Raw genomic sequence first — 10,132 nt, 5'->3', positions numbered from 1 at the left:
CAAGGGGAGCTTTCCAACACAACAGAATGAGTAGCCTAAACTGGAGGACCACCCAAACGAGCTTCTGTACCTGCGGGCATGAAACACAGCCCCCGAAGAAACGGGGGTCAGTACGGGAGAAGTACTGAGTATGTAAAGCAGAAGGTACAGAAATCACAAACACAGCTGGAGTCAGAAAGAACAAACACACCAACATCGCAAACAAAGCAAACCTGTGCGGGAGGCGAACGTACAAATGCAAATCAAATCATGTATAGGGTTTAGGAACGTGGTCACCCCCCGACGCTGGTGCCACAACACATCATAACTCCAGAAGTTTTCAAATCTCCGTACAGTCTCCAGACACATCATATCACACACACATCATATCATCAGAACATATCAAATGCCATATCACATCATAACTCCATAAACGGTAACCGGCCCTATGGCGAGGCCTCGAAAACCGTAACACATCATAACTCCCGAATATATTATAGCGCGCACGATCACAAAGTCGGCCCGGGTACCGACGAACGAAGTCATAGCAGACAGCACGAACAGAGTAGTGCCGAAACCATATGCATATTAAAAATAATATGTCGGACTCAACATATCGTTTACATATAGGCAGATACTGACGCCAGAAGGCTCGGAGTAGGAATCGAATTGATAAAAGTAGGCATATAAAGGTTACGAAGTTCCAAACTGTCAAATTCGTAAGAAAACTGTTCATAAGTCATTTTTCCGGAATTCTCACATCATCCCAGAGTACAGAACATGCATTAGTGGCATAGGAAGTTTCAAACACATCCTTGAGTCATAAACAGAAGATTGCGAATCATAACAGACACAAGCGAATCAAACAAACCGAATAAGGGGAACCTCGGGGCTCGCGGGCCCACCTCGGGTCAAATTGAGGCGGCGGACACAAATCACAGACTTTCGGCTCCATAGAGCCATCTACGAATGTTTCGAAGGGTTTCGGACACAACAGCACAAGTTATGGAGGTACGAACATTCTTTTAACCAAAAGCGACAAAAAGGGGTTCAATCGCGCTGAGTGAATAGTGCTCGAACTTGAACTTCGATTTCCAAGAGCAGGGTTATTCCCGAGATTCCGAAATTTACCTAGTGGGTCTAGGACATGCCAAAAGAATGAGAGGTAGGCTTTACATACCTGGTTGGCGCCTTACGCTCGTCAAATCGCGATTCCCGTTTCGTCCAGAAACTGCAAATGGTCACTTTTACCAGTTACTATTCATGAGAGTTAGCATTTTCATCTTTGGGGCTATACTTGGCTACCGAAATTTCGGCAGCATTTCCCCTATAAACCTAACATCCCCGAGACTTGGCTCGGCTCAAAATACAACAACAACAACAACCCAAACATCATTACACAATACAAACCACAATCAAACCACACTAGCTTCAAAATTTCACCTTAATACATAAGTTGGTAATCCTATATTCAAACTTCACAATTCTAACTCATGTCCACATTATTGTATTCATTCATTCAAGATTATTCCTCCACATAACATACAAGTTCCAAACCATATACAAAGTTTCTCAAAATCCATTTCTTTCCCTATTTCATTTCAACCACCAAAAGTTACGACGAACATTCTAACTTGCGTCGTTTCATTCCAAATTCATCAACATCAACTATAAATCATATTTAAAGTCCTTAGTATCATAAATATACTATGATATATACAAATATACCAAAGTTATACACTTTCCGATAACGTTCGAAATTATTTTCTAGCACCAACTCAATTCTTTAATCGATCCTTTACGACATAAAGATCACAACAACACATTATTCAAGCTAAACAAGATAAAATTCTTATGCCTTGCACTACATGGGACTCACGGCCAAACACACCCTTCTATATACACACACACCATGCACAAACACAACCTCATCCCACAATCTTCACACTAATCCAATCACTAACACATATATATCCATTTCATAACATTAAAACATAAAAATCTTACCTTTTTCTTGAATTTCCGACTTGTCGCAAACGCCGCCCTTTCGTCAAACTAATTGTATCACAACGAAGAGCACCTCGGCCTTCCCCGAGGTCTTTACATCAATGATTCCATAATCAACATGAGCATAGCAACTTGAATCAAATTATTTCCTCAACACACACAAGTCTTATTTATTTTCTTGATTTCCCGTTATACGAAAATACGGGACATAACATTCTCCCCCCCCTTAAGAACATTCGTCCTCGAATGTTGAATCGAACTCATGGGTGTCGTACTACTCCGGGAGGGTTCTCTTGATGGTTGTCCTTTATTGATTTCTCCGACATGTCTTCTTTACCAATACTAGGGTAGATTTTTCACATCACTGACTCAAATACCTTCATAATACCTTTTCTCATACTCTACGTAACCACCGAACTCTGCACTATATTCTTGTAAGGGACGGACACTTTCCAGACATCATCGTCAATATCATCTTCTTTTCACACTCCTGAGTTTCCTTACCACATCGTCGTACTCTCACTTTACTTCATATCAGACACTTCATGCCAAACAGATTCAGAACTAAAACCGAACGGATTCGTAATCGGAGGCAGACATACTCAACTATGGCGGATGGATTCGTAGTCGAAGTCAGAGGTACAAAAGTGGGTCAACCCAATCTGAGATCAGGGTCAGACATACAAAGGCGTATCAGACGAATTCGTAAGCAGAATCAAACACACGAAGGTATACCAAACAGATTCACAATCAAAGTCAGACGTACGGACTCATATCGGACAGATCCGAAATCAGAATCAAGTATACAGGATTGTTTCATACAAAGTCGTGACCAGTCAAACCGAAGTGTATCGAACACACACGCGGTCAAAATCAAACGCACCGAAGCATATCAGACGGATTTATGTCCAGAGTCAGACCCACGGAGGTGTGCCAGACAGAAACGGATTCAGAATCAAACGCACAAAAGGTTCATCGAACAGGAACGTAGTCGAACTTAAAAATATAGAGGCGTACAAGGTAGAGCCTCATCGGCATCGGAAGTGCAGAAGCACTATGGATAGAATGTCAATTTAGAATCAAATCATTCATATTAAGGCTCCAATAATTCATGAGAATTCCCCTTGATTTGCAAACTCACTCACCAAGCCGTCACACAATTTACCTGGCGTCTTACGTATCGATTCCTTCAAATTTCCAATTACTCACACTGCTTATCTTTTATTTATCACAACATTAGTCGCCGGGCTCAGCTCTTAGCCCTCCTAGGCACCAAATGAGAATCATACACACACATACACATACATATACACCTACACACGTTTACTCATACCTTACCGGCGAACATCTCTGGCTGTTATTCAAATTCGTTCAATTTCCCAAGAGGTGTTGTATCCTTTCCTTTTCGCCCATTTAGTCCGCCTCGTTCCGCGCGACTCTCGAAAGGGCACTAATTATTCTCCACACATTCTATTCACCTTTGGTTACCCCAAATTCCCATTTACGTTAATCATACTTACACTTATGAAAAACTTTGCATTACTTCCCAGGGGGTCACCCATCCCAGAATTGCTCTGGCTTGAGCACGCTTAACCCCGAAACTTTCACGCATTTTAATGCGTTAGGGCTGATATAATTCCATCAATTGCCTCGCACGACCTTTGTCACGTAATTTTAGGCCAAACGGGGTCTTACCAAATTTTTCGGAAATTTTTCGTAGCGGGTCCCACTCTGTCCCAAAGGGGTCGTTAGCTTTTCTGGCTGTGAGGTCTATCGTTCTAGTTTTCCAATCCCATATATTTTCCTCCCACATGCACAGATAACTGCCTCGGATATTTTCATTAATTCGGATTCTTACCTTACCTTTACTGACACACACAAAAAGTATATCGCATAATACTGAGGTACAAACCTACCATTGCACATATTCATTAAACAAAAAGGTTAGTAATATACCTGGGTCTGTGTCTGGGGGTGCCTCTGGGTCCCGATGACCGGTCAAAGCGTAGATGCGGTTCGAGGGACCGCTAGAATCTGAAGCCCCACCACGGCCTCTACCGCCGCCCGCTGGTGCTGGCATACCTCGCCCCGAAGAGCGCGTGGCCGAAGGGGTAGATGACGAACCAGCAACGGATCTCATCGGCGGTGCTGCGCTGCCGGAACCGCCTGCCCACGGACAATCCCGCATGATATGGCCCTGGCGGCCGCAAGCAAAACAGGCCCCCGTGGCCCTGAAGCACTCCCCTGGGTGCGATCTTCCGCAATACGAACACTGGGGTATGGGTGGCCTAGACTGACTGGGACCCCTGCTCGACTGAGGACCTGGGGCTCTGGAACTCTGGTCTGCCCTGGACGGTCCTGCTCCATCAAACCTCTTACCAACAGACTGTGTGTCCCGGACTGACGGAGGAAAGTACCCGCTGGACTGATACTGAGGCTGCCCGCTCCGGGAATCTCCAGAATACCCCGCTGATCTGGCCCTCGTGGGCCGTCTCCCATCATACTCTCGGCTGGGCCGATCTGCTCGGTGCCGGTTCTCCATCCCCTGGGCGTAGGCCTGTAGACGGGCAATGTCCATATCTGTCTGCAATGACACCGCCATACACCCGTCAATCAAGTAACGATCCAGCCCCATAACATATCTATGCATCCGATCTGTCATATCTGCCACCACGGCAGGGGCATACCGGGCCAGGGAATCAAACTCCAAATTATATTCACGGACGCTCCGACCCCTCTGCTGCAGATGCAAAAACCGATCAGCTCGCTCCCGTCGTAACTCTGGGGGCAGGAAGTGGCGGGTGAAAGCAATCACAAACTGATCCCACATAGCTGGAGGAGCACCCTCACCCCGGGATAGCTCCCAAGTCTCATACCAATGCGCGGCAACATCCCGAAGTCTATGCGAAGCTAGCTCAACCGACTCGGTCTCTGACGCCCTGACCAAGTCTAATGCACGCCGCATCCCCCGAATGAAGTCATGGGGGTCCTCGTCGGGCTTAGACCCGAAAAACTCTGGAGGGCCGCATAACAAGAACTCCCGAACTCTCAGGCTGTCCCGCCTGTCCTCATCATCATCGTCCCTCCGCCCGCGCCTGCGAGCCTGTCCGGCTACAATCGTGGTCAACAACTGTACAGCCTCCCTCAGGGTCCTATCCTCCGCCCCTGGCTGAGAAGCTGGAGTCTCAGGAGCGGGTACACGGACCTCTGGAGCTGCTGAAGGTCCCGTTCCAGGCTGTACTAATGGGGGTGTAGCAGACCCCTCAGAATGAGGTGTAACCTCAGGCAAATCATAAACATGAGCCCGAGTAGCCCGTTGTGCCTGACTGGTCTCTCCCACCTTTGCCTTGCCCTTCTGGGCCGCCGTTGCCTTCTTCGGAGGCATCACTGCAAACACAACAACGGGTCAGATCAGAATGACCCTATTAACACAGCTCTATCGCACGATCTAAGATTCCAAAGAAAGGGCAACACAACATCCTAGATGTCCTGTAGCTCCCTGTTTATAGATGTGGTGCACAACACATCGATAAACAAGACTCTACTAGACACGGCCTGAAGACATTCCGAGGACAAACCGCTCTGATACCACTTTTGTCACGACCCAGCCCCGTGGGCCGCGACTGGTGTCCTTCTGGGACACCCCAACGAACTCACACCCAGACCATCGTAATCAGGCTCGTCCAAACTCCACGTACGTTATTCGAACTCATCATCGTAATCAGACATCTACCGAACACTTATCCTAAGCAGTCGCCCGTACAGATCAGACAAATCACAAATCAGAAGGAAGGCGGAATGTACATCGCCAAATTTCACACACACACATCAGAAGGGTGGCGGAATGCACATCGCCCCCAAATGCATACACACACATACAAATTCAGAGGCCGACTTGGCCATAGTAGCGTACGGGCCACTTAAGATCGTAAAACAGACTCACATGCAAACACACCGGACCCACGACCCACAAATCTGACTACAGGCCTCTAGACAAAACAGAACATAAGAACATAGGACGGGACAGGGCCCCGCCGTACCCACTCATCCAAATATACATAATACAGACACAACAAAAGAAATGTACCAAAAGTAGGCTCCGGATCAAGGGGAGCTTTCCAACACAACAGAATGAGTAGCCTAAACTGGAGGACCACCCAAACGAGCTTCTGTACCTGCGGGCATGAAACACAGCCCCCGAAGAAACGGGGGTCAGTACGGGAGAAGTACTGAGTATGTAAAGCAGAAGGTACAGAAATCACAAACACAGCTGGAGTCAGAAAGAACAAACACACCAACATCGCAAACAAAGCAAACCTGTGCGGGAGGCGAACGTACAAATGCAAATCAAATCATGTATAGGGTTTAGGAACGTGGTCACCCCCCGACGCTGGTGCCACAACACATCATAACTCCAGAAGTTTTCAAATCTCCGTACAGTCTCCAGACACATCATATCACACACACATCATATCATCAGAACATATCAAATGCCATATCACATCATAACTCCATAAACGGTAACCGGCCCTATGGCGAGGCCTCGGAAACCGTAACACATCATAACTCCCGAATATATTATAGCGCGCACGATCACAAAGTCGGCCCGGGTACCGACGAACGAAGTCATAGCAGACAGCACGAACAGAGTAGTGCCGAAACCATATGCATATTAAAAATAATTTGTCGGACTCAACATATCGTTTACATATAGGCAGATACTGACGCCAGAAGGCTCGGAGTAGGAATCGAATTGATAAAAGTAGGCATATAAAGGTTACGAAGTTCCAAACTGTCAAATTCGTAAGAAAACTGTTCATAAGTCATTTTTCCGGAATTCTCACATCATCCCAGAGTACAGAACATGCATTAGTGGCATAGGAAGTTTCAAACACATCCTTGAGTCATAAACAGAAGATTGCGAATCATAACAGACACAAGCGAATCAAACAAACCGAATAAGGGGAGCCTCGGGGCTCGCGGGCCCACCTCGGGTCAAATTGAGGCGGCGGACACAAATCACAGACTTTCGGCTCCATAGAGCCATCTACGAAAGTTTCGAAGGGTTTCGGACACAACAGCACAAGTTATGGAGGTACGAACATTCTTTTAACCAAAAGCGACAAAAAGGGGTTCAATCGCGCTGAGTGAATAGTGCTCGAACTTGAACTTCGATTTCCAAGAGCAGGGTTATTCCCGAGATTCCGAAATTTACCTAGTGGGTCTAGGACATGCCAAAAGAATGAGAGGTAGGCTTTACATACCTGGTTGGCGCCTTACGCTCGTCAAATCGCGATTCCCGTTTCGTCCAGAAACTGCAAATGGTCACTTTTACCAGTTACTATTCATGAGAGTTAGCATTTTCATCTTTGGGGCTATACTTGGCTACCGAAATTTCGGCAGCATTTCCCCTATAAACCTAACATCCCCGAGACTTGGCTCGGCTCAAAATACAACAACAACAACAACCCAAACATCATTACACAATACAAACCACAATCAAACCACACTAGCTTCAAAATTTCACCTTAATACATAAGTTGGTAATCCTATATTCAAACTTCACAATTCTAACTCATGTCCACATTATTGTATTCATTCATTCAAGATTATTCCTCCACATAACATACAAGTTCCAAACCATATACAAAGTTTCTCAAAATCCATTTCTTTCCCTATTTCATTTCAACCACCAAAAGTTACGACGAACATTCTAATTTGCGTCGTTTCATTCCAAATTCATCAACATCAACTATAAATCATATTTAAAGTCCTTAGTATCATAAATATACTATGATATATACAAATATACCAAAGGTATACACTTTCCGATAACGTCCGAAATTATTTTCTAGCACCAACTCAATTCTTTAATCGATCCTTTACGACATAAAGATCACAACAACACATTATTCAAGCTAAACAAGATAAAATTCTTATGCCTTGCACTACATGGGACTCACGGCCAAACACACCCTTCTATATACACACACACCATGCACAAACACAACCTCATCCCACAATCTTCACACTAATCCAATCACTAACACATATATATCCATTTCATAACATTAAAACATAAAAATCTTACCTTTTTCTTGAATTTCCGACTTGTCGCAAACGCCGCCCTTTCGTCAAACTAATTGTATCACAACGAAGAGCACCTCGAACTCATCAATCATTACAAAAGAAACTAGGTGTTTGGATTAGAAACAAGGCCAAGGAATTCTTTTTTTTTTCTCCTTGTTCGGCCGACCCCCCTTTCTCTTTTATCTTGTATTTTTTTTTTTTTTGATTAACTTCTTGATAATTACCAAGTGCTTGATATATAACCACTCATAGGTCATGTGCATAGCACATGACCTTAATGAAATGGACTTGGGCTTGCCCCCCCCCCCCTTGGCCGGCCACTTAACTCAATTGGGCCTCAATTTTTGTATTCCATTTTCTTAGCCCAATGCATAAAATGTCCCGTTTTGTAATTCCCGGAACTAATTTCTAAAATTCCAAATTTACCCTCGGCCTTCCCCGAGGTCTTGACATCAATGATTCCATAATCAACATGAGCATAGCAACTTGAATCAAATTATTTCCTCAACACACACAAGTCTTATTTATTTTCTTGATTTCCCGTTATACGAAAATACGGGACATAACAGAACCGCTCTGATACCACTTTTGTCACTACCCAACCCCGTAGGCCATGACTAGTGCCCGATCTGGGCACTCAAACGCATTCTAGTATATGGCAGAAGCCGACAAGGCTTTATTTCAAATTTAGCTAATTTTTAGAAAAATTTCGGCAGAGTTTCCTTTGTTTTACGGACTATCCCATATATCCTGCACGCAGAAAATACCAACAAAGGCCTCACAGGGCCAACAAAGCAACATCTAAATATATGCGGACCGGCCGCGGCGGCGAAGGGGATCTCCCAAACACAACAGAAGCACCCAACTGTACAGAAAGATCCCGACCCACAACATGTCCACAGACCTCTAACAAACCGACAGAATCGTATGACGGGACAGGGCCCCGCCGTACCCATGAACGAGAATATACATATATAGAAGTGACAGACTATACCAAAAGATGGCTCTGAATAAAAGAGCGCTCCAAGAATAGCAGAATGAGATCCTAAGCAGACGGATCAGCAAACCTGTCGTCGGTACCTGCGCGGCATGAAAACGCAGCCCCCGAAGAAAGGGGGTCAGTACGAAATATGTACTGAATATGTAAAGCCTGGGTTGCAGAAACAAAATCATAACTGGTGCAGAACATACAGAAAGTAAACGGAAAATCCAAAGTATCAGATACATATTTCCAAAACATGCAGAGTGTGTACAGAACATATGTCATATCAAATCCGGCCCCTGCCAAGGGACTCGGCAGACAGAACGTGGCCACCCTCCCGACGCTGGTGCCACAACACAGAAGAATCAGAATAGGGGCATAACCCCGTAACATAACATATCATATCAGATGGCCATAGTAAATCATATCAGAACAAACGTACATGGCACAGCATACTCCACAAACCCATGTACGCATATACCTGCCCCCTCACATCGAGGCACGGCGAACAATGCAGGGGATTATGCTTGACAACATATCCTGGCCCGGGCTCAGTGTGGGAAAGATTGGGGCATCCACGAATAGAGTCGTGAGAAACTAATGCAAGTAAAATATCAGAAATGTTTCCATAGACTCGATGAGGCATATCAAAGACAAACCGATCCGATGAAGTCGGAAGGAATCATAGTAAATGAGTTTCGAGTATCAAAACAATTTTTCAGACTTAATGGAATATTTAAAACCATATTAGTTAGGTAATTAAAAGGGTAGTCGAAACGTTTCTTTCAAAAAGCGTTCAAAAAGGGGACTTTAGTACATTAAGGGCAAAACCGGGAATAGCGGGCCCACCTCGGAACAAGCAAGGCGGGGGGCTCAAATTACGCCCTTTAAGCTTATGGGGTCACCTATAAAGGTTCTACGGACATTCTATAGCTTTTCAAGGAGTTTAGAGAAAGTCTACATACTTTCAGGAAAAGCATATCAAAATGGTTCAATTCTACTGAAGGAAAAACTGAGATTTTCTCTTGCGGATTCCGATGGCCAAGAAGGTCTTTTGAGGCCCGAATCCGATCC

The sequence above is a fragment of the Lycium barbarum genome, chromosome 8 (genome assembly GCF_019175385.1).
Source record: "Lycium barbarum isolate Lr01 chromosome 8, ASM1917538v2, whole genome shotgun sequence".
Lineage (NCBI taxonomy): Eukaryota > Viridiplantae > Streptophyta > Magnoliopsida > Solanales > Solanaceae > Lycium > Lycium barbarum.
This window is presented reverse-complemented; position numbering follows the sequence as displayed.